At 49.5% G+C, this 25,338-nt stretch overlaps 1 long non-coding RNA gene across 1 annotated transcript in view; it reads left to right on the top strand.

Annotated features, from left to right (window-relative positions):
- The first annotated feature begins 7,639 nt into the window (after positions 1–7,639).
- Positions 7,640–25,338, top strand: part of LOC140471963 (uncharacterized) — a 134,497-nt gene continuing 116,798 nt past the window's right edge. Inside the window, exon 1 of the long non-coding RNA XR_011957298.1 lies at positions 7,640–7,740. This is a non-coding gene — a long non-coding RNA (uncharacterized lncRNA). The remainder of the gene's footprint in view (positions 7,741–25,338) is intronic.

Raw genomic sequence — 25,338 nt, 5'->3', positions numbered from 1 at the left:
CTGGGAGTCACAGAGTCGGTGACCCTGTGAGGGAGCAGAGTGGAGTGGGAGCTGGAGGATTACACATACCTGGGAGTCACAGAGTCGGTGACCCTGTGAGGGAGCAGAGTGGAGTGGGAGCTGGAGGATTACACATACCTGGGAGTCACAGAGATGGTGACCCTGTGAGGGAGCAGAGTGGAGTGGGAGCTGGAGGATTACACGTACCTGGGAGTCACAGAGTCGGTGACCCTGTGAGGGAGCAGAGTGGAGTGGGAGCTGGAGGATTACACATACCTGGGAGTCACAGAGACGGTGACCCTTTGAGGGAGCAGAGTGGAGTGGGAGCTGGAGGATTACACATACCTGGGAGTCACAGTGTCGGTGACCCTGTGAGGGAGCAGAGTGGAGTGGGAGCTGGAGGATTACACATACCTGGGAGTCACAGAGATGGTGACCCTGTGAGGGAGCAGAGTGGAGTGGGAGCTGGAGGATTACACGTACCTGGGAGTCACAGAGTCGGTGACCCTGTGAGGGAGCAGAGTGGAGTGGGAGCTGGAGGATTACACATACCTGGGAGTCACAGAGACGGTGACCCTTTGAGGGAGCAGAGTGGAGTGGGAGCTGGAGGATTACACATACCTGGGAGTCACAGTGTCGGTGACCCTGTGAGGGAGCAGAGTGGAGTGGGAGCTGGAGGATTACACATCCCTGGGAGTCACAGAGACGGTGACCCTGTGAGGGAGCAGAGTGGAGTTGGAGGATTATATGTACCTGGGAGTCACAGAGACACGCCTTTCTGCGGCTGTGACCCCCTGAATTGATTTTGAAAGTCACACAATCGTCTTCACAGAAGAAAATGTAAGTTCATTCGCTGTTAATAAACCGTTACTTGCTGTAAATTGCTGCAAATTGACATTTTCTTTCTTGGAAGTTGGGCTGAAGGCTGATATGTCAGTAATAAGTGAAAGTCTGAATCAGTATAACAAAGAATCTCAGTCACCTACAGGTCGATAAGCGAAGGAATGTTGAACGTGTGCCTCTGATATTAACTTTATACAACGTAATTCATTGAGTAAGACTAAACACGTTTCAGCTTATGTTGTGGTAGTGCAGGTTGGTTCAATGGAAAACGTTTTCTTTTACATTGGGAAGTCATAGCCACTGCTGATGTTCGAGACGAACACCAAGTCATGCAGCTAATGCCTGGAGATTATGTGAGACATCTATGATGAGAGTTAGGTGGACAACAAATTCATGGAGGGGATCACACTGCTGTCATAACGGCCTGTAAAAAGGAAGGGAATGGGTGATCAGTCAAGAGCTACAGCCAGGGAATACAGGATTACCCTGGAGGGGAGGGGAGGTGAGATTCCCTCCTAATTCAGTTTCCCAGTTTGGAAGCTGATGAAGGTACTATCTGCTCAGGGGAGGGCAGCCAGAGCCATGTTTGTGGTACCACAAGCAGCCTGACTGTACAGGAAGGGAGGGAGAAGAAAGAAGGAGCAATAGTCACAGGGGAGTCAGGAAATTGAAGAAGGTGTCAGTGTTTCTGTGACTGTCAATGTAATTCCAGGATAGTGGGGTCAAGAATCTCACTGTGTCCATCGAGTCTGCTCCACCATTCAATGTTGACTGATCGGTTTTTCAAGCCCATTTTCCTTCTTCCCCCTTTAATTCCGGGCAATCAAGAATTTTTCTATCTTTGTTTTAAATCTACTCAATGACCTTTCATCCACAGCACTTAAAAAATGTAAACTGTGAGGAAAACGTTGTCGAACTCTAAACATACATTGCCAACTTCTTAGAAACAGTAGAGAGGTGATTGATGAAGTTTGGCACATTGGAACATGAGAAAATGCTACTTTCTTACAAGAAAATTAAAAGACCATATAAAATAGGCAGGAAAACAGAAGCACATGATGTGCAAAGATCATTGAAGTTTGTAGGACATTAAACATTGGCAAAGCATACAGTATTCCTGTCTTTATAAATACTGACAGTTCAAGAGTAAAGGGGTGATGTTGAACTTGCATCAAACACATTCGACTTCAACTGTGTCCCATTATCGGAAGGATATAAACCCATTGGAAAGGAGAAAGAACTGATCTAAAAGAATATTTCCAGGAATGAGTAAGATCAGTTATGAAGTCAGACTGTTGGAACTGTTCTCAATGAAGTGAAGGTGGCTAAGAGGAGATCGGATGAAGTTTTTCAAACTCATAGGCAGACTGAATAGATTAGATTGGATAAAATGGTACCCACTCACAAAACGAGAGGACACAGATTTCAGGTTATGTACAATAGGGGAACTATGATAGAAGTAAGAACCTTTAAACTTGGCGAGTATCTAGGATACACTTGGAAGTGTTGTAAACGGATGTTCAATGGAATTTTTCAAGAGGGGATTGGATGATTATTGCGACTAAATGAAATGTGTAATTGTTGTGGTTCTGTTTGCCGAGCTGGGAATTTGTGTGGCAGACATTTCGTCCACTGTCGAGGTGACATCCTCAGTACTTGGGAGCCTCCTGTGAAGCGGTTCTGTGATCTTTCCTCCGGCATTTGTAGTGGTTTATCTCTGCCGCTTCCGGTTGTAAGTTCCAGCTGTCCGCTGCAGTGGCCGGTCTCTTAGGTCCAGGTCGATGTGTTTGTTGATAGAATCTGTGGATGAGTGCCATGACTCTAGGAATTCCCTGGCTGTTCTTTGTTTGGCTTGTCCTATGATAGTATTGTTGTACCAGTCGAACTCATGTTGCTTGTCATCCGCGTGTGTGGCAGAACACTGAACGGAGAATTCACCACAAAGGTGTACAGGAAAGCCACACACACAGACCAAGTCCTGAACTACGAAAGCAACCACCCCAACACACGCAAAAGAAGTTGCATCAAGACACGGTTGAAAAGGGCCACAACACACTGCAGCACACCAGAACTGCAAAAGGAGGAAGATGAACACCTCTACAATGTATTCACCAAAAACGGATACCCCCGCAATTTCATCAACAGATGCCTAAGGGAAAGACAACAGAATGAGGACATGCCACAACCCAAAGGACTAGCCACGTTACCATACATCAAGAACATTTCTGAACTGACAGCCAGACTACTACGACCACTAGGACTCATAACAGCACACAAACCAACAGCCACTCTCAGACAACAACTCACCAGAACGAAGGACCCGATACCCAGCATGAGCAAAACCAACGTAGTGTACAAAATCCCATGCAAGGACTGCACAAAACACTACATAGGACAAACAGGAAGACAGCTAACGATCCGCATCCATGAACACCAACTCGCCACGAAACGACACGACCAGCTATCCTTAGTAGCCACACAAGCAGATGACAATCAACATGATTTCGACTGGGACAACACCACTATTATAGGACAAGCCAAACAGAGAACAGCCAGGAAATTCCTAGAGGCATGGCACTCATCCACAGATTCTATCAACAAACACATCGACCTGGACCCAATATACTGACCACTGCAGCGGACAGCTGGAACTGACAACTGGAAGCGGCAGAGACAAACCACTATTAATGCCAGAGGAAACATCACAGAAACGCTTCACAGGAGGCTCCCAAGCACTGAGGATGTCACCTAGACGGGGATGAAACGTCTGCAACACAAATTTCCAGCTCGGCGAACAGAACCACAGCAGCGAGCACCCAAGCTACAAATCTTCTCACAGACCTTTATAAATGTGTAATGGTACGGGAGAAAGCAAAAGGTCACTACTCTGGAATCAACTCAGATGAAGAGCTGGTGCAAACATCATGGTTCAAATGACACCCTTCTTGCTTTAAGATTTCTGTGGGGATTGGTGCGATGTCTCAAGACTTCTCCAACTCTAGTAATACTGTGTCTCCATAACCTCATTGATCCTGTGCGATCCGTTTTTACCTCTGAAACATCCATCAGTCAAAGTACCCCTACTTATCTCTGTTACTCATACAGGCCATTTTATAAACCTCCTTTCTCTCCAATCTCCTCTAAATACTGCCTCTCTATGTAATAATTATCAAGGACTTACAGCTTTGTCTGTAATTACTCTGATACATAGAAAGCTCCCGATCTTTACAATCTCCTCCAGCAGACACAATCATCAGTCTATCAATGTCACGAACTCCTTCCCGCCCTGATCAATCTCATGATCTCCATAACCCCCTCCAGCCATTACACTCAAAGGTTTTCAGCTTTTATACAAGAAGGAGAAAAATGCCACGACAGTGAAGTAGCATTGTATATAAAGGCTGGAATCAGTATTTTTGTGATGCTAATCAATTTACACACTACTCATCTCTGTCCTCTCCCCAATCCCTTTGTATTGATTCTCTAGATATTGTCTAAATATCAGAAATTTCTACAACACAGATTACTCTCGAAATTGTCTGCACTGACTAAAAAGAAGGTGGAACCCAGCTTCATCCTTTCCAAAATAAAAAAAACATTGTTGTGATTCCACAGAGACTGTAGGACTTCAGGTTCAGACCAAGGCACATTTTAAAAATTTTCCAGAGTTTCTCCCTCGACTCCGCTTCCATGCATGACTCCCAGATCCCTTCCTTACTCCGGGTGAAATAACAACTTTCCTCACCACTTTTCTAATATTTTAACCAATTAAATTAAATATTTTCTGCTGGTAACTGAGGTCTCCAATAAGAAGAAGACAGTATCTCCCTCTCTATCCAGGCCCTTGACAACACGTGCAGGCTAATCGAATCTCCTCTCAGTATCCTACACTTCAACCTTTCCTCATAACTGCATTATCAGTTTCCCAGAATAACAAATCTCTTCTGTACCACCTCCAAGAGTGAAACATGCTCGAAACATCATTTCTCTGGCACTCTGATGCTACCTGACCTGCTGTGCTTTTCTCACACCACACTCTTTGACTCTAATTTCCAGCATCTGCAATCTTCATATTCTTCCTGTACACTCTCCATTCTAATTCCATCCTTCCATGTGATATAGTGACCAGAACCACATGCAGCACACAGGCTGTGATTGATCTGGTTATTTATACAGTTCTTGTATAAGCTTCCTGCTCTTACATTCTGCACTTGAACTGAGAGAGGAAATGATGCCATTTGCTGCCTTATCTAGATAATTGACGATGCCGGCTATCTTCAGGGTAAAAGCAAATTACTGCGGATGCTGGAATCTGAAGCCAAAAGAGAAAATGTTGGAAAATCTCACAGGTATGGCAGCATCTATAAGGAGAGACAATAGCTGACATTTCGAGTCTAACTGACCCTTTGTCAAAGCTTAAAAAAAGGAGAAATAGGGAGGTATTTATACTAGGATCTGTCCACACTAACAGTACGTTCATTTATTGTGTATTCTTTCCATTGATTGCTGTCCCTAAATGACTTGACTTCGACTTCTCCAGGTTGCTGGTGCATTCAACTGGAGCTCATAGCTTCCATTTTTAAGCAGACTGCTATTTGTTCGCTCATTAAATCAAGTAATTCACATCAACTGTACGAGTCTCTGCATGAAAACCAAATAGCCAGATTAATTACATACAGCTTTCCCTGCAGCAAATCAGGCTGACAGTCCTGGATTCCTTTGGGACTTTCGAAGGGTCCATTCTTCCTGCCTCGCAGAATTCCCATATGTAAGTACTCAGTCAGCCCCTTGCTTCATACTAAACTAAGCTACAATATCAGCAGGTCTCTGACACTTTGCCTCTATTCAGAGAGGAACCGAAAAAGATGAACAATGAGCAAACATGGACGGGGATTTTTCGACCTAGCTTCTTTTAATGATGTGAATCTCCTTTGTAGGCCCTCACTCTCTTTAAGTATATAACTTACAATAGTTTGCACGACAAAATCTGCACAAGACAAGGGCCTGAAACTTTTGACTTGGCCAATCTCATTTCTGTCATTTTCATGGAAGGTTTGTCTCCACAAGTCTCAGTGAATGTTGTCATGATAACATCCTCAATCTGGCTCATTAACTACCTGCCCTGCCTCAATGTCCCTTCTTTCATCTGATACGAGCCCAATTATTATTTTCTGCTTTGTTATATGTACCCACTGCCCACATATTCCAGATTGCACCGGATACCCTGCTACAGATGCCAATTTTAAATAAGTCATTGCGCTCTTGGATTGGCAATCTGAAATTGCTCTGGACATGACGGCGGCATTTGGGAAAGGTGTAAACTGAGGGCCCCACTATGTGGCTGAGCCACTGAGGTTCTGGTGGATGGCATGGTGCAGGACAGGGACATTATCTTCCTTCAGGATAAATAGACAAAGTCTTTTCCCTGGGGTGGGTACATCCAGAACTAGAGGGCATAGGTTTAGGGTGAGAGGGGAAAGATATAAAAAAGACCTAAGGGGCAACTTTTTCACGCAGAGGAGGATGTGTGTACGGAATGAGCTTCAAGAAGAAGTGGTGGATGCTGGTACAATTGCAACATTTAAGAGGCATTTCGATGGGTATATGAATAGGAACGGTTTGGAGGGATATGAGCCGGGTGCTGGCAGGTGGGACTGGATTGAATCGGGATATCTGGTCGGCTTGGACGGGTTGGAACGAAGGGTCTGTTTCCATGCTGAACATCTCTATGACTCTTTGACTGGCAGGGGAAGCCATGACACCAGACCTGCTAGCTTGTCTGTGATTGACCCGTGGGCCAGTGAGATGCCAGCCTTCTGGGTGAATGCCCAACTGTGTAGGAAGGACGTCAGTGACCAGGGTAAGTGCCAACATCTGCACTTTGTGACCTTGCCCTCTCTCTCTCTCTCGCTGTTACTGCACCCACCTCCAACCAAGACTCATGTTCTCTGACTCTCACTGAATGCAGCACCTTCTCTCTGTTTCTCTCTAACCTCTTCTCTGTCCCGCTCGCCAGCTCTGCCTGGTGTCTCTGCTGCCCACTCACTCACTCAGGAAACCTCCCCACCTTTCCCTCAGCTTTCCCAGCACTAACAGCTATACCAACCACTTCCACCTCCCGTATACCTCTTGATAATTCTCTCATTCCAGGAGGAACTATCCCACAATAGAGCAGACAGAGAGGTATGAGATAGCCCAACATTCAACTCCTCACCCCCTCACAGAGGAAGGATCCTGACCCGAACAACCACGAGAGGCAGACTGACCGTGTTCAAGCTCCCGGACTGGGATCTGAGACTCTCCTAGACACACTGTGCTGGGCACCGTGACTGACTGTGGACAATGATATTAAGCGTTCTGGGTTTGTGTCTGCGCTAAACACCAAGGCAATACAGCAGGCGGGTGAGCTTGGTAGCTCTAGTTGAGGGGAAACACTATTGAGGGCAGGTTAAGACAAGGCAATAATTCTGTGAGCTTTCAAGTTCGCTCAAAGCGAGTGTGTTTAGAAACAGAATGAGCAGTCCAGATGGCCAATCTATGATCTGGGTGAATATTCCGGAGCACAGTGTCCTTGCAGCAGCATTGACTGTGTACAAACACGGAGTGATCAGCCCAGAGGGACCGCCCATGAGCTGGGTGTGTGTCCCTAAGCACAGTGTCTTTGCAGCAGCATTGCAATGAGAGTTGTCAGTGCACCCTGAGCTGCAGCATTGAAGTAAAGAAGCGTACAGTCAGTGGGTCGGAGATGTGCTGGGATGGCATACTGAGGCTGGCATGTGTCAGATTTCAGCATTGGTGGGTGTGGAGTACATGCAGCTTCTGTTCATGCAGTGTTCCCGAGAAGCTGGTCTCCAGGATAGAAGTCTGCAGGAGCGAGCAGCGAGATGGAGTCACCAGGTACCAGGTCTGACTTTCATGTCAAATTCTGCATATTGAGTTTCCCAACAGTGGGGGAGGATATGAAGCTGCAATTTAGGGGGAGGGGGCGTGTGGGGGTGGTCGGTGGGATCCACAATAATGTGGCTGTTGATCATCAGTAATCATTCAGTGAGCATCCCGCCACTCCCGCGCTCAAATCTTGACTTAAAGAACAGTCCAGCACAGGAACAGGCCCTACAACCCAGCAAGCCCGTACTGACACATGACGTCTTTCCAAAGTTAAAACAAAGTATTTGCTCCAATATCTTTGATGTCATTCTATTCCTTACTTACTCATACTTGTGCCATGATCCCTCTGAAACCTCGCTATATTGGCTTCTTCCCCTCTATCAGTGCATTTAAGGCACTTTCACATTCTGTCTGGAACAGCAAAAAAAAATCTTACCTATCACATCCCCTGAACTTTCTCCCTTTTACCTAAAACCTACCGTCCAGAGTAATTGATATTTCTTCTCTGAGAGAAAAAAAAAGCCTCTAACTGTCCTTCTATCTATGCCTCTGACAATTTTGTAAATATCTATCCGGTAGCCCCATAGCCAATGATACCCAGGTGCAAACAAGCCACGTATGTTCAATTTCTCCTTCTGGCTAATACCCTCCAAACCAGACAACATGCTGGTAAAACCTTTCCATCCACTCTCCAACACTTTAACATTGTGTGGCAACCAAGAGTATACACAATATTCTAAATGTACCTCGAAATAACTTTCCCTACAGCTACAAAATGACCTGCTAATTTTCATACTGCACACTCCGATGCATGTTTGAATCTTGCCATCAGTCTTCTTGATCACCCTCTTCACCCATGTTACCACTTTCAGGGAACTGTGGAGCTGTACACCAAGATCCCTTCGGATGTTGATGCAATCAGTAGTTTTTCCATCCACTTTGTACTTCTATCCTTTATTATACCTTCCAAAATGCATCATGTCACAATTGTACAAATAAAGTTACATCTGTGTTTTTTCTGTCGAAGTCTGCGGCTGACCTATATCTTGTTCTTTCTCTGGCAATCATTCTCACAATCTGCAACTCCGCCAATCTATTTACAGATCTACAGTCACAAAAACACTGTTCCACCATTACTCTGTCTTATATGATCAGGCAGTTCTCCATAAGTGACTGCTGATCCCACATCACTGCACAGTGGGAGGTATGTCGTGCCATAATCGTTACTGTACTGTGGGAGGTATGTCGGGCTGTGATGGTTTCTGAACAGAGGGAGGTATGTCGTGGTGTGATGGTTACTGTACAGTGGGAGGTATGTCGGGGTGTGATGGTTACTGTACAGTGGGAGGTATGTCGGGGTGTGATGGTTACTGTACAGTGGGAGGTATGTCGGGCCGTGATGGTTACTGTACAGTGGGAGGTATGTCGGGGTGTGATGGTTACTGTACAGTGGGAGGTATGTCGGGGTGTGATGGTTACAGTACAGTGGGAGGTATGTCAGACCGTGATGGTTACTGTACAGTGGGAGGTATGTCAGGGTGTGATGGTTACTGTACAGTGGGAGGTATGTCGGGGTGTGATGGTTACTGTACAGTGGGAGGTATGTCGGGGTGTGATGGTTACTGTACAGTGGGAGATATGTCGGGGTGTGATGGTTACTGTACAGTGGGAGGTATGTCGGGCCGTGATGGTTACTGTACAGTGGGAGGTATGTCGGGGTGTGATGGTTACTTACAGTGGGAGGTATGTCGGGGTGTGATGGTTACTGTACAGTGGGAGGTATGTCGGGCTGTGATGGTTACTGTACAGTGGGAGGTATGTCAGGCCGTGATGGTTACTGTACAGTGGGAGGTATGTCGGGCCGTGATGGTTACTGTACAGTGGGAGGGATGTGGGGGTGTGATGGTTACTGTACAGAGGGAGGTATGTCGAGCTTTGAAGATTACTGTAAAGTGGGAGGAATGTCAGGCCTTGATGGTTACTGTACAGTGGGAGGTAGGCGTGCCGTGATGGTTACTGTACAGTGGGAGGTATGTCGGGGTGTGATGGTTAGTGTACAGTGAGAGGTGTGTCTGGCCGTGATGGTTACTGTACAGTGGGAGGTATGTCGGGGCGTGGTAGTAACTGTACAGTGGTAGGTGGGTCGGGCCGTGATGGTTACTGTACAGAGGGAGGCGTGTTCGAATGTGATGGCTAATGTACAGTGCGAGGTATTTGTGGCCGTGATGGTTACTGTACCGTGGGAGGTATGTCAGGGTGTGATGGTTACTGTACAGTGTGAGGTATGTCAGGGTGTGATGGTTACTGTACAGTGGGAGGTATGTCTGGCCGTGATGGTTACTGTACAGTGGGAGGTATGTCGTGCCGTGTTCGTTACTGGGCAATGGGAGGTATGTCGTCCGTGATGGTTACTGTACAGGGGGAGGTATGTCGGACCGTGATAGTTAGTGTACAGTAGGAGATATGTCGGGCCGAGGGGTTACTGTACAGTGGGAGGTATGTCTGGCCGTGATGGTTATTGTACAGTGGGAGATATGTCGGGCCGTGGGGGTTACTGTACAGTAGGAGGTATGTTGGGCCATGATGGTTACTGTACAGTGGGAGGTATGTCGGGCCGTGACGGTTACTGTACAGTGGGAGGTATGTCGGGGTGTAATGGTTACTGTGCAGTGGGAGGTATGTCGGGCTGTGATGGTTACTGTACAGTGGGAGGTATGTCGGGCCGTGATGGTTACTGTACAGTGGGAGGTATGTCAGGCCGTGATGGTAACTGTACAGCGGAAGGTATGTCGGGCAATGAGTGTTACAGTACTGTGGGAGGTATGTCAAAACGTGATGGTTAGTGTACAATCGGACGTATGTCTGACTGTGTTGGTTACTGTGCAATGGGAGGTTTATCGGATCGTGATGGTTACAGTAGAATGGGAGGTATGTCGGACCGTGATGACAGTGCAGTGGGAGGTATGTCAGGCCGTGACTGTTACTCTACAGTGGAGTGCATGTCGGGCCATGACGGCTAATGTACAGTGGGAGAGATGTCGGGCCGTGGGGGATACTGTACTTTGGGAGGTATGTCGGGCCGTGATGGTTACTGCACAATGGGAGATATGTCCGGCCGTGATGGTTACTGTACAATGGGAGGTATGTCTGGCTGTGTTGGTTACTGTGCAATGGGAGGTATGTCGGGCCGTGATGGTTACTGTACAATGGGAGGTATGTTGCACCGTGTTGGTTACTGTACAGTGGGACGTATGTCAGGCCGTGACGGTTACTGCACAGTGTGAGGTATGTCGGGTCGTGATGGTTAGTGTACAGTGTGATGTATGTCTGGCTTTGATGGTTACTGTACAATGGGAGGGTATGTCAGGCCGTGACGGTTACTATACAGTGGGATGTATGTCTTGCCGTGTTGGTTACTGTGCAATGGGATGAATGTAGGGTCGTGATGGTGAGTGTACGGTGGGAGGTATGTCGGGCTGTGATGGTTACTGTACAGTGGGAGGTATGTCGGGCTTTGATGGTTACTGTACAGTGGGAGGTATGTCGGGCTTTGATGGTTACTGTACAGTGGGAGGTATGTCGGGCCGTGATGGTTACTTTACAGTGGGAGGTATGTCTGGCTGTGTTGGTTACTGTGCAATGGGAGGTATGTCGTGTCCTGATGGTAACTGTACAATGGGAGGTATGTCGGGCCATGATGGTTACTGCATATTTGGAGATACATGGGGCCGTGATGCTTACTGTACAGTGGGAGGTTTGTTGCGCCATGATGGTTACTGTACAGTGGGAGGTATGTCAGGCCGTGACGGTTACTGCACAGTGGGGGGTATATCGGGTTGTGATGGTTACTGTACAATGGGAGGTATGTCAGGCGGTGATGGTTACTGTACAATGGGAGGTATGTCGGGCTTTGATGGTTACTATACAGTGGGATGTATGTCTTGCCGTGTTGGTTACTGTGCAATGGGATGTATGTCGGGTTGTGATTGTGACTGTACTTTGGGAGGAATGTCGGGCCATGACGGTTACTGTACAATGGGAGGTATGTCGTGGGGTGATCGTGACTGTACAGTGAGAGGTATGTCAGGCGGCGACGGTTACTGTACAGTGGGAGGTATGTCGGGCCGTGATGTTTACTGTACAGTGGGGGGTATGTCAGGTTGTGATGGTGACTGTACAGTGGGAGGTATGTCGAGCTGTGAAGGTTACTCTAAATTGGGAGGTATGTCGGGCCGTGATGGTTACTGTACAGTTTGAGGTATGTTTGGCCGTGATGGCTACTGTACTGTGGGATGTATTTTGGGTTCTGTCGGTTACTGTACAGTGGGAGGTATGTCGGGCCGTGATGGTTACTGTACATTGGGAGGTATGTTTGGGTGTGATGGTTACTGTACAGTGGGAGGTATGTCGGGGTGTGACGGTTACTGTACAGTGGGAGGTATGTCGGGGTGTGATGGTTACTGTACAGTGGGAGGTATGTTGGGGTGTGACGGTTACTGTACAGTGGGAGGTATGTCGGGGTGTGATGGTTACTGTACAGTGGGAGGTATGTCGGGCCGTGATGGTTACTGTACAGTGGGAGGTATGTCGGGGTGTGATGGTTACTGTACAGTGGGAGGTATGTCGGGCCGTGATGATTACTGTCCAGTGGATGAATGTGGAGCCGTGATCATTACTGTACAGGGATAGGTGTGTCGGGCCGAGATGGTTACTGTAGATTGTGAGGCGTGTTCGACGGTGATGGTTACTGTACAGTGGGAGGTATGTCGCACCGTGATGGTTACTGTACGGTGGGATGTATGTCGGGCCGTGATTGTTACTGTTCAGTTTGAGGTATTTTGGGTGGTAATGGTTGCTGTCGAGTGGTAGGTATGTCCGGCCGTGATGGTAACTGTACAGTGGAAGATATATCTGGCCGTACGTTTACTGTAGAGTGGGAGGGATGTCAGGCTGAGATGGTAACTGTACAGTGGGATGACTGGCGGGCCGTGATGGATACTGTAGAGTGGTAGGTGTGTCGGGCCGAGATCGTTACTGTGGATTGGGAGGCGTGTTCGACCATGACGGTTACTGTACAGTGGGAGGTATTTGGGGTTTTGATGGTTACTGTAACAGTGGGAGTTGTGTCGCGCCGTGATGGTTATGTACAATGTGAGGTATGTCAGGCCGTGATGGTTACAGTACAATGGGAGGTATGTCAGTCCGTGATGATTACTGTACAGTGGGAAGTTTGTCGGACCGTGATGGTTACTATACAATGTGAGGAACGTCGCGCCGTGATGGTTATTGTACAGTGGGAGGTATGTTGGGCCGTGATTGTTACTGTACAGTGGGAGGTATGTCGGGGTGTGATGGTTACTATACAATGGGAGGTATGTCGGACCGTGATGGTTACTGTACTTTGGGAGGTTTTCGGGCCGTAATGGTTACTGTACAGTGCGAGGTATGTCGGGCCGTGATGGTTAATTTACAGTGGGAGGTATATCGGACTGTGATGGTTGCTGTAAAATGGGAGGTATGTCGGTCCGTGTTGGTTACTGTACAGTGGGAGGTATGTAGGACCGTGATGGTTACTGTACAGTGGGAGGTATGTCGAGCCGTGATGGTTACTGTACAGTGGGAGGTATGTCGAGCCGTGACGTTATTGTAAAGTGGGAGGAATGTCGGGATGTGATGGTTACTGTACAGTGGGTGGTCTGTCGAACCGTGATGGTTAGTGTACAGTGGGAGGTAGGTCGGGATGTGACGATAACTGCACAGTGGGATATATGTCAGGCCATGATGGTTACTGCGCAGTGGGAGATGTGTCGGGCCGTGACGGTTGCTGTATAGTGAGAGGTACGTCGGGTCGTGATCGTTACTCTAAAATGGGAGGTATGTCGGTCCATGATGGTTACTGTGAAATGGGAGTTATGTCGGGCCGTGTTGGTTACTGTACAGTGGGAGGTATGTCGGGGTGTGATGGTTACTGTACAGTGGGAGGTATGTCGGGGTGTGATGGTTACTGTACAGTGGGAGGTATGTCGGGGTGTGATGGTTACTGTACAGTGGGAGGTATGTCGGGCCGTGATGGTTACTGTACAGTGGGAGGTATGTCGGATCGTGATGGTTACTATACAGTGGGAGGTATGTCGGGCCGTGTTGGTTACTGTACAGTGGGAGGTATGTCGAGCCGTGATGGTTACTGTACAATGGGAGGTATGTCGAGCCGTGATGGTTACTGTACAGTGGGAGGTATGTCGGGCCGTGATGGTTACTGTTCAGTGGGAGGTATGTCGGGCCGTGATGGTTACTGTATACTGGGAGGTATGTCGGATCGTGATGTTTTCTGTACAGTGGGAGGTATGTCGGGCCGTGATGGTTACTGTACAGTGGGATGTATGTCGGGGTGTGATGGTTACTGTTCAGTGGGAGGTATGCCGGGCCGTGATGGTTACTGTTCAGTGGGAGGTATGTCGGGGTGTGATGGTTACTGTTCAGTGGGAGGTATGTCGGGCTGTGATGGTTACTGTACAGTGGGAGGTATGTCGGATCGTGCTGGTTACTACACAATGGGAGGTATGTTGGGCCGTGGTGATTACTATACAGTGGGAGGTATATCGGGTCGTGATGTTTACTGTACAATGGGACGTCTGTCGGGCCGTGATGGTTACTGTACGATGGGAAGTATATCGGGCCGTGATGCTTACTGTATAATGGGAGGTATGTCGGATCGTGGTGGTTACTGTGCAGTGGGAGATATGTCGGGCCGTGATGGTTACCGTACACAGGGAGGTATGTTAGACCGTCCGGTTACTGTGCAGTGGGAGGTATGTCGACCGTGATGGTTACCATACAGGGGCAGTCATGTCGGGCCCTTATGGTTACTGTACCGTGGGAAGAATGTCGTTCCGTGATGGTTACTGTTCAGTGGGAGGTATGTGGTGCCGTGACAGTTATTGTTCATTGGGAGGTATGTCGGGCCGTGATGGCTCCTGGACACTGGGTGCTATGTCGGGTTGTGATGGTTAGTGTACAGTGGGAGGTGTGTCGGGCCGTGGTGGTTCCTCTATGTTGGGATGTATAGGGCCGTGGCGTTTACTGTACAGCGGGAGGTATGTCGGACCGTGATGGATCCTGTACTTTATGAGGTCTGTCGGGCCGTTTTGGTTACTGTACAGTGGGAGGTATGTCGGGGTGTGATGGTTACTGTACAGTGGGAGGTATGTCGACCGTGATGGTTACCGAAAAGGGGGAGTTATGTCGGGCCCTTATGGTTACTGTACAGTGGGAAGTATGTCGGGCCGTGATGGTTACTGTTCAGTGGGAGGTATGTCGAGCTGTGATGGTTACTGTACAGTGGGAGGTATGTCGGGCCGTGATGGTTACTGTTCAGTGGGATGTATGTTGGACCGCGATGGTTAATGTACAGTGGGAGGTATGTCGGGGTGTGATGGTTACTGTACAGTGGGAGGTATGTCAGGCCGTGACGGTTAATGTACAGTGGGAGGTATGTCGGGGGGTGATGGTTACTGTACAGTGGGAGGTATGTCGGGGTGTGATGGTTACTGTACAGTGGGAGGTATGTCAGGCCGTGATGGTTACTGTACAGTGGGAGGTATGTCAGGCCGTGACGGTTAATGTACAGTGGGAGGTATGTCGGGGGGTGATGGTTACTGTACAGTGGGAGGTATGTCGGGGGGTGATGGTTACTGTACAGTGGGAGGTTTGTCGGGCTGTGATGGTTACTGTACAGTGGGAGGTATGTCGGGCTGTGATGGTTCGCGTACAGTGTGTTGGGCCGTGGTGTTTCCTGTACGGTGGGATGTATACGGCCGTGGCGTTTACTGTACAGCGGGAGGTATATCGGACCGTGATGGATTCTGTACTTTGTGAGGTCTGTCGGGCCGTGTTGATTCCTGTATAGTGGGATGTATGTCGGGCCGTGATGGTTACTGTACAGTGGGAGGTATGTCAGACCGTGATGGTTACTGTACAGTGGGATGTATGTCGGGCCGTGATGGTTTCTGTATAGTGGGATGTATTTTGGGCCATGATGGTTACTGTACAGTGGGAGGTATTTTGGGCCGTGATGGTTTCTGTACAGTGAGAGGTATGTCGGGGTGTGATGGTTACTGTATATTGGGAGGTATTTTGGGCCAAGATGGTTACTGTACAGTGGGAGGTATGTCGGGCCGTGATGGTTTCTGTACAGTGGGAGGTATGTTGGGCTGTGATGGTTTCTGTACAGAGGGCGATGTTGTAGTTACTGTACTCTGGGAGGTATTTGGGGCCGTGAAAGTTACTATACTTTGGGGGGTATGTCGGGCCGTGATAGTTACTGTACAGTGGGAGGTGTGTCGGACCGTGATGTTTACTGTACTTTGGCAGTAGGTCAGGCTGTGATATTCCCTCTACGGTGGGAGGTACGTCGTGCCGTGTTGGTTACTGTACAGTGAGAGGTGTGTCGGGCCATGAAAGTTACTGTACAGTGGGAGATATGTCCGGACATGATGGTTACTGTAGAGTGGGAGGTGCGTCGGTCCGTGATGGTTACTCTACAGTGGGAGGTATGTCGGGCCGCGATGGTTACTGTACAGTGGGAGGAATGTCGGGGTGTGATGGTTACTGTACAGAGGGAGGTATGTCGTGGTGTGATGGTTACTGTACAGTGGGAGGTGCGTCGGTCCGTGATGGTTACTCAACAGTGGGAGGTATGTCGGGCCGCGATGGTTACTGTACAGTGGGAGGAATGTCGGGGTGTGATGGTTACTGTACAGTGGGAGGTATGTCGGGCCGTGATGGTTACTGTACAGTGGGAGGTATATCGGTCCGTGATGGTTTCTGTACAGTGGGAGGTATGTCGGTCCGTGATGGTTACTGTACAGTGGGAGGTATATCGGTCCGTGATGGTTACTGTACAGTGGGAGGTATGTCGGTCCGTGATGGTTTCTGTACAGTGGGAGGTATGTCGGGGTGTAATGGTTACTGTACAGTGGGAGGTATGTCGGGGTGTGATGGTTACTGTACAGTGGGAGGTATGTCGGGGTGTGATGGTTACTGTACAGTGGGAGGTATGTCGGGGTGTGATGGTTACTGTACAGTGGGAGGTATGTCGGGGTGTGATGGTTACTGTACGGTGGGAGGTATGTCGGGGTGTGATGGTTACTCTACAGTGGGAGGTATGTCGGGGTGTGATGGTTACTGTACAGTGGGAGGTATGTCGGGCCGTGATGGTTACTGTACAGTGGGAGGTATGTCGGGCCGTGTTGGTTACTGTACAGTGGGAGGTATGTCGGGGTGTAATGGTTACTGTACAGTGGGAGGTATGTCGGGGTGTGATGGTTACTGTACAGTGGGAGGTATGTCGGGGTGTGATGGTTACTGTACAGTGGGAGGTATGTCGGGTCGTGATGGTTACTGTACAATGGAAGGTATGTCGGGCCGTGATGGTTACTGTACAATGGGATGTATGTTGCGCCGTGATGGTTACTGTACAGTGGGACGTATGTTAGGCCGTGACGGTTACTGCTCAGTGTGAGGTATGTCGGGTCGTGATGGTTACTGTACAGTGTGAGTTATGTCGGGCTTTGATGGTTACTGTACAATGGGAGGGTATGTCAGGCCGTGACGGTTACTATACAGTGGGATGTATGTCTTGCCGTGTTGGTTACTGTGCAATGGGATGAATGTAGGGTCGTGATGGTTACTGTACAGTGGGAGGTATGTCGGGCCGTGATCTTTACTGTACAGTGGGAGGTATGTCGGGGTGTGATGGTTACTGTACAGTGGGAGGTATGTCGGGGTGTGATGGTTACTGTACAGTGGGAGGTATGTCGGGGTGTAATGGTTACTGTACAGTGGGAGGTATGTCGGGGTGTGATGGTTACTGTACAGTGGGAGGTATGTCGGGGTGTAATGGTTACTGTACAGTGGGAGGTATGCCGGGGTGTGATGGTTACTGTACTGTGGGAGGTATGTCGGGGTGTGATGGTTACTGTACAGTGGGAGGTATGTCGGGGTGTGATGGTTACTGTACAGTGGGAGGTATGTCGGGGTGTGATGGTTACTGTACAGTGGGAGGTATGTCGGGGTGTGATGGTTACATTACAGTGGGAGGTATGTCGGGGTGTAATGGTTACTGTACAGTGGGAGGTATGTCGGGGTGTGATGGTTACTGTACAGTGGGAGGTGTGTCGGGGTGTGATGGTTACTGTACAGTGGCAGGTATGTCGGGCCGTGATGGTTACTGTACAGTGGGAGGTATGTCGGGGTGTGATGGTTACTGTACAGTGGGAGGTATGTCGGGGTGTAATGGTTACTGTACAGTGGGAGGTATGCCGGGGTGTGATGGGTACTGTACAGTGGGAGGTTTGTCGGGGTGTGATGGTTACTGTACAGTTGGAGGTATGTCGGGGTGTGGTTACTGTAAAGTGGGAGGTATGTCGGGCCGTGATGGTTACTGTACAGTGGGAGGTATGTCGGGGTGTGATGGTTACTGTACAGTGGGAGGTATGTCGGGGTGTGATTGTTACTGTACAGTGGGAGTTATGTCGGGGTGTAATGGTTACTCTACAGTGGGAGGTATGTCAGGTTGTGATGGTTACTGTACAGTGTGAGGTATGTCGGGGTGTGATGGTTACTGTACAGTGGGAGGTATGTCGGGCCGTGATGGTTACTGTACAGTGGGTGGTATGTCGGGCTGTGATGGTTACTGTACAGTGGGAGGTATGTCGGGCCGTGATGGTTACTGTACAATGGGAGGTATGTCGGGCCGTGATGGTTACTGTACAATGGGAGGTATGTTGCGCCGTGACGGTTACTGTACAGTGGGAGGTATGTCGGGTCGTGATGGTTAGTGTACAGTGTGAGGTATGTCGGGCTTTGATGGTTACTGTACAATGGGAGGGTATGTCAGGCCGTGACGGTTACTATACAGTGGGAGGTATGTCGGGGTGTGATGGTTACTGTACAGTGGGAGGTATGTTGGGCTGTGATGGTTACTGTACAGTGGGAGGTATGTCGGGCCGTGTTGGTTACTGTACAGTGGGAGGTATGTTGGGCTGTGATGGTTACTGTACAGTGGGAGGTATGTCGGGCCGTGTTGGTTACTGTACAGTGGGAGGTATGTTGGGCTGTGATGGTTACTGTACAGTGGGAGGTATGTCAGGCCGTGATGGTTACTGTACAGTGGGAGGTATGTCGGGCCGTGATGGTTACTGTACAGTGGGAGGTATGTCGGGCTTTGATGGTTACTGTACAGTGGGAGGTATGTCGGGCCGTGATGGTTACTTTACAGTGGGAGGTATGTCTGGCTGTGTTGGTTACTGTGCAATGGGAGGTATGTCGTGTCCTGATGGTAACTGTACAATGGGAGGTATGTCAGGCCATGATGGTTACTGCATATTTGGGGATACATGGGGCCGTGATGCTTACTGTACAGTGGGAGGTTTGTTGCGCCATGATGGTTACTGTACAGTGGGAGGTATGTCGGCCCGTGATGGTTGCTGTATAGTGGGAGGTATTTGAGGGCCGTGATGGTTACTGTACAATGGGAGGTATGTCAGGCCGTGACGGTTACTGCACAGTGGGAGGTATGTCGGGTCGTGATGGTTACTATACAGTGGGATGTATGTCTTGCCGGGTTGGTTACTGTGCAATGGGATGTATGTCGGGTTGTGATTGTGACTGTACTTTGGGAGGAATGTCAGGCCATGACGGTTACTGTACAATGGGAGGTATGTCGTGGGGTGATCGTGACTGTATAGTGAGAGGTATGTCAGGCGGCGACGGTTACTGTACAGTGGGAGGTATGTCGGGACGTGATGTTTACTGTACAGTGGGCGGTATGTCAGGTTGTGATGGTGACTGTACAGTGGGAGGTATGTCGAGCTGTGAAAGTTACTGTAAATTGGGAGGTATGTCGGGCCGTGATGGTTACTGTACAATTTGAGGTATGTTGGGTAGTGATGGTGAATGTACAGTCGGAGGTATGTTTGGCCGTGATGGCTACTGTACTGTGGAATGTATTTTGGGTTCTGTCGGTTACTGTGCAGTGGGCGATATATCAGGCCGTGATGGTTACTGTACAGTGGGAGGCATGTCGGGCAATGACCGTTACTGTACAGTGGGAGGTATGTCGGGCCGTGATGATTACTGTCCAGTGGATGAATGTGGAGCCGTGATCATTACTGTACAGGGATAGGTGTGTCGGGCCGAGATGGTTGCTGTAGATTGCGAGGCATGTTCGACGGTGATGGTTACTGTACAGTGGGAGGTATGTCGGGGTGTGATGGTTACTGTACAGTGAGACGTATATCGGTGTGTAATGGTTACTGTACAGTGGGAGGTATGTCGGGGTGTGATGGTTACTGTACAGTGAGACGTATGTCGGGGTGTGATGGTTACTGTACAGTGGGACGTATGTTGGCCTGTGATGGTTACTCTACAGTGGGAGATATGTCGGGGTGTGATGGTTACTGTACAGTGGGAGGTATGTCGGGTTGTGATGGTTACTGTACAGTGGGACGTATGTCGGGCCGCGATGGTTACTGTACAGTGGGAGGTATGTTGGGTTGTGATGGTTGCTGTCGAGTGGTAGGTATGTCAGGCCGTGATGGTAACTGTACAGTGGAAGATATATCTGGCGGTGACGTTTACTGTAGAGCGGGAGGTATGTCAGGCTGAGATGGTAACTCTACAGTGGGATGACTGGCGGGCCGTGATGGATACTGTAGAGTGGTAGGTGTGTCGGGCCGATAGCGTTACTGTGGACTGGGAGGCGTGTTCGACCATGACGGTTACTGTACAGTGGGAGGTATTTGGGGCTATGATGGTTACTGTAACAGTGGGAGTTGTGTCGCGCCGTGATGGTTATGTACAATGTGAGGTATGTCAGGCCGTGATGGTTACAGTACAATGGGAGGTATGTCAGTCCGTGATGATTACTGTACAGTGGCAAGTTTGTCGGACCGTGATGGTTACTGTACAATGTGAGGAACGTCGCGCCGTGACAGTTACTGTATTTCGGGATGTATGTTGGGCTGTGATGTTTACGATACAGTGGAAGGAATGTCTGGCTGTGTAGGTTACTATGCAATGGGAGGTATGTCAGGCCGTGATTGTTACTGTACAATGGGAGGTATGTCCGAAGGTGGTGGTTACTGTACAGTGGGAGTTATGTCGGCAAATGATGGTTATAGTACAGTGGGAGGTATGTTGGGCTGTGATGGTTACTGTACAGTGGGAGGTATGACGGGCCGTGATGGCTCCTGGACACTGGTTGCTATGTCGGGCTGTGATGGTTAGTGTACAGTGGGAGGTGTGTCGGGCCGTGGTGGTTCCTGTACGGTGGGAGGTCTGTCGGGCCGTGTTGGTTACTGTACAGTGAGAGGTATGTCGGACCGTGATAGTAACTGTACAGTGGGAGGTATGTCGGGGTGTGATGGTTACTGTACAGTGGGAGGAATGTCGGGGTGTGATGGTTACTGTACAGTGGGTGGTCTGTCGAACCGTGATGGTTAGTGTACAGTGGGAGGTATGTCGGGGTGTGATGGTTACTGTACAGTGGGAGGTATGTCGGGGTGTGATGGTTAGTGTACAGTGGGAGGTAGGTCGGGATTTGATGATAACTGCACAGTGGGATATATGTCAGGCCATGATGGTTACTGCACAGTGGGAGATGTGTCGGGCCGTGACGGTTGCTGTATAGTGAGAGGTACGTCGGGTCGTGATCGTTACTCTAAAATGGGAGGTATGTCGGTCCATTATGGTTACTGTGAAATGGGAGTTATGTCTGGCCGTGTTGGTTACTGTACAGTTGGAGGTATGTCGGGGTGTGATGGTTACTGTACAGTGGGAGGTATGTCGGGCCGTGATGGTTACTGTACAGTGGGAGGTATGTCGGGCCTTGATGGTTACTGTTCAGTGGGAGGTATGTCGGGCCTTGATGGTTACTGTACAGTGGGAGGGATGTCGGGGTGTGATGGTTACTGTTCAGTGGGAGGTATGTCGGGCCGTGATGGTTACTATACAGTGGGAGGTATGTCGGGCCTTGATGGTTACTGTACAGTGGGAGGTATGTCGGGGTGTGATGGTTACTGTTCAGTGGGAGGTATGTCGGGCTGTGATGGTTACTGTATAATGGGAGGTATGTCGGATCGTGCTGGTTACTACACAATGGGAGGTATGTTGGGCCGTGATGGTTACTATACAGTGGGAGGTATGTCGGGTCGTGATGTTTACTGTACAATGGGTCGTCTGTCGGGCCATGATGGTTACTGTACGATGGGAAGTATATCGGGCCGTGATGCTTACTGTATAATGGGAGATATGTCGGGCCGTGATGGTTACTGTACACAGGGAGGTATGTTAGACCGTCCGGTTACTGTACAGTGGGAGGTATGTCGACCGTGATGGTTACTATACAGGGGCAGTTATGTCGGGCCCTTATGGTTACTGTGCCGTGGGAAGAATGTCGGGCCGTGATGGTTACTGTTCAGTGGGAGGTATGTGGTGCCGTGACAGTTATTGTTCATTGGGAGGTATGTCGGGCCGTGATGGCTCCTGGACACTGGGTGCTATGTCGGGCTGTGATGGTTAGTGTACAGTGGGAGGTGTGTCGGGCCGTGGTGGTTCCTCTATGGTGGGATGTATAGGGCCGTGGCGTTTACTGTACAGCGGGAGGTATGTCGGACCGTGATGGATCCTGTACTTTGTGAGGTCTGTCGGGCCGTTTTGGTTACTGTACAGTGGGAGGTATGTCGGGCCGTGATGGTTACTGTACAGTGGGAGGTATGTCGGGCCATGATTGTTACTGTACCGTGGGAGGTATGTCAGGCCGTGATGGTTAATGTACAATAGGAGGTATGTCGTGCCGTGACGGTTATTGTACATTGGGAGGCATGTCGGGGCATGATGGTTACTGTACAGTGGGAGGTATGTCAGGCCGTGATGGTTACTGTACAGTGGGAGGTACGTCAGGCCGTGACGTTTATTGTACATTGGGAGGTATGTCGGGCCATGATTGTTACTGTACCGTGGGAGGTATGTCAGGCCGTGATGGTTAATGTACAATAGGAGGTATGTCGTGCCGTGACGGTTATTGTACATTGGGAGGTATGTCGGGGCATGATTGTTACTGTACTGTGGTAGGTATGTCGGGGTGTGATGGTTACTGTACAATGGGAGTTATGTTGGGGTGTGATGGTTACTGTGCCGTGAAGATTACTGTACAATGGGATGGATGTTGGGCCGTGATGGTTACTGTACGGTGGGAGGCATGTCGACCGTGATGGTTACCGAAAAAAGGGAGTTACGTCGGGCCCTTATGGTTACTGTACAGTGGGAAGTATGTCGGGCCGTGATGGTTACTGTTCAGTGGGAGGTATGTCGGGGTGTGATGGTTACTGTACAGTGGGAGGTATGTCGGGCCGTGATGGTTACTGTACTTTGGGAGGTTTTCGGGCCGTGATGGTTACTGTACAGTGGGAGGTATGTCGGATCATGATGGTTACTATACAATGGGAGGTATGTCGGGCCGTGATGGTTACTGTACAATGGGAGGTATGTCGGGCCGTGATGGTTACTGTACTTTGGGAGGTTTTCGGGCCTTGATGGTTCCTGTACAGTTGGAGGTATGTCTGGTCTTGTTGGTTACTGTACAGTGGGAGCTATATTGGTGTGTGATGGTTACTGTTCAGTGGGAGGTATGTCGGGGTGTGATGGTTACTGTACAGTGGGATATATGTCGGGCCGTGATGGTTACTGTACAGTGGGAGCTATATCGGTGTGTGATGGTTACTGTTCAGTGGGAGGTATGTCGGGCCTTGATGGTTACTGCACAGTGGGAGCTATATCGGGGTGTGATGGTTACTGTACAGTGGGAGGTATGTCGGGCCGTGATGGTTACTGTACAGTGGGAGGTATGTCGGGCCTTGATGGTTACAGCACAGTGGGAGGTATGTCGGGGTGTGATGGTTACTGTTCAGTGGGATGTATGTCGGGCCGTGATGGTTACTGTATAATGGGAGGTATGTTAGACCGTCCGGTTACTGTGCAGTGGGAGGTATGTCGACCGTGATGGTTACCATACAGGGGCAGTTATGTCGGGCCCTTATGGTTACTGTACCGTGGGAAGAATGTCGGGCCGTGATGGTTACTGTTCAGTGGGAGGTATGTGGTGCCGTGACAGTTATTGTTCATTGGGAGGTATGTCGGGCCGTGATGGCTCCTGGACACTGGGTGCTATGTCGGGCTGTGATGGTTAGTGTACAGTGGGAGGTGTGTCGGGCCGTGGTGGTTCCTCTATGGTGGGATGTATAGGGCCGTGGCGTTTACTGTACAGCGGGAGGTATGTAGGACCGTGATGGCTCCTGTACTTTGTGAGGTCTGTCGGGCCGTTTTGGTTACTGTACAGTGGGAGGTATGTCGGGCCATGATTGTTATTGTACCGTGGGAGGTATGTCAGGCCGTGATGGTTAATGTACAATAGGAGGTATGTCGTGCCGTGACGGTTATTGTACATTGGGAGGTATGTCGGGCCATGATTGTTATTGTAAGTGGGAGGTATGTCGGGGTGTGATGGTTACTGTACAATGAGAGTTATGTTGGGGTGTGATGGTTACTGTGCCGTGAAGATTACCTTACAATGGGATGGATGTTGGGCCGTGTTGGGTACTGTACGGTGGGAGGCATGTCGACCGTGATGGTTACCGAAAAGAGTGAGTTACGTCGGGCCCTTATGGTTACTGTACAGTGGGAAGTATGTTGGACCGCGATGGTTAATGTACAGTGGGCGGTATGTCAGGCCGTGATGGTTACTGTACAGTGGGAGGTATGTGGTGCCGTGACAGTTATTGTTCATTGGAAGGTATGTCGGGCCGTGATGGCACCTGGACACTGGGTGCTATGTCGGGCTGTGATGGTTAGCGTACAGTGTGTCAGGCCGTGGTGTTACCTGTACGGTGGGATGTATAGGGCCGTGGCGTTTACTGTACAGCGGGAGCTATGTCGGACCGTGATGGATCCTGCCCTTTGTGAGGTCTGTCGGGCCGTGTTTATTCCTTTATAGTGGGATGTATGTCGGGGTGTGATGGTTACTGTACAGTGGGAGGTATGTCGGGGTGTGATAGTTACTGTACAGTGGGAGGTATGTCGGGGTGTGATGGTTACTGTAGAGTGGGAGGTATGTCGGGGTGTGATGGTTACTGTACAGTGGGAGGTATGTCGGGCCGTGATGGTTTCTGTACAGTGGGAGGTATTTTGGGCCGTGATGGTTACTGTACAGTGGGAGGTATGTCGGGCCGTGATGGTTACTGTACAGTGGGAGGTATGTCGGGGTGTGATGGTTACTGTATAGTGGGAGGTATGTCGGGGTGTAATGGTTACTGTACAGTGGGAGGTATGTCGGGGTGTAATGGTTACTGTACAGTGGGAGGTATGTCGGGGTGTGATGGTTACTGTACAGTGGGAGGTATGTCGCGGTGTGATGGTTACTGTACAGTGGGAGGTATGTCGGGGTGTGATGGTTACTGTACAGTGGGAGGTATGTCGGGGTGTAATGGTTACTGTACAGTGGGAGGTATGTCGGGGTGTGATGGTTACTGTACAGTGGGAGATATGTCGGGG

This window comes from Chiloscyllium punctatum, unplaced genomic scaffold (genome assembly GCF_047496795.1).
Source record: "Chiloscyllium punctatum isolate Juve2018m unplaced genomic scaffold, sChiPun1.3 scaffold_212, whole genome shotgun sequence".
Taxonomy (NCBI): domain Eukaryota; kingdom Metazoa; phylum Chordata; class Chondrichthyes; order Orectolobiformes; family Hemiscylliidae; genus Chiloscyllium; species Chiloscyllium punctatum.
The sequence above is the reverse complement of the archived record's forward strand: the minus strand, read 5'-3'. Positions and strand labels throughout refer to the sequence as shown.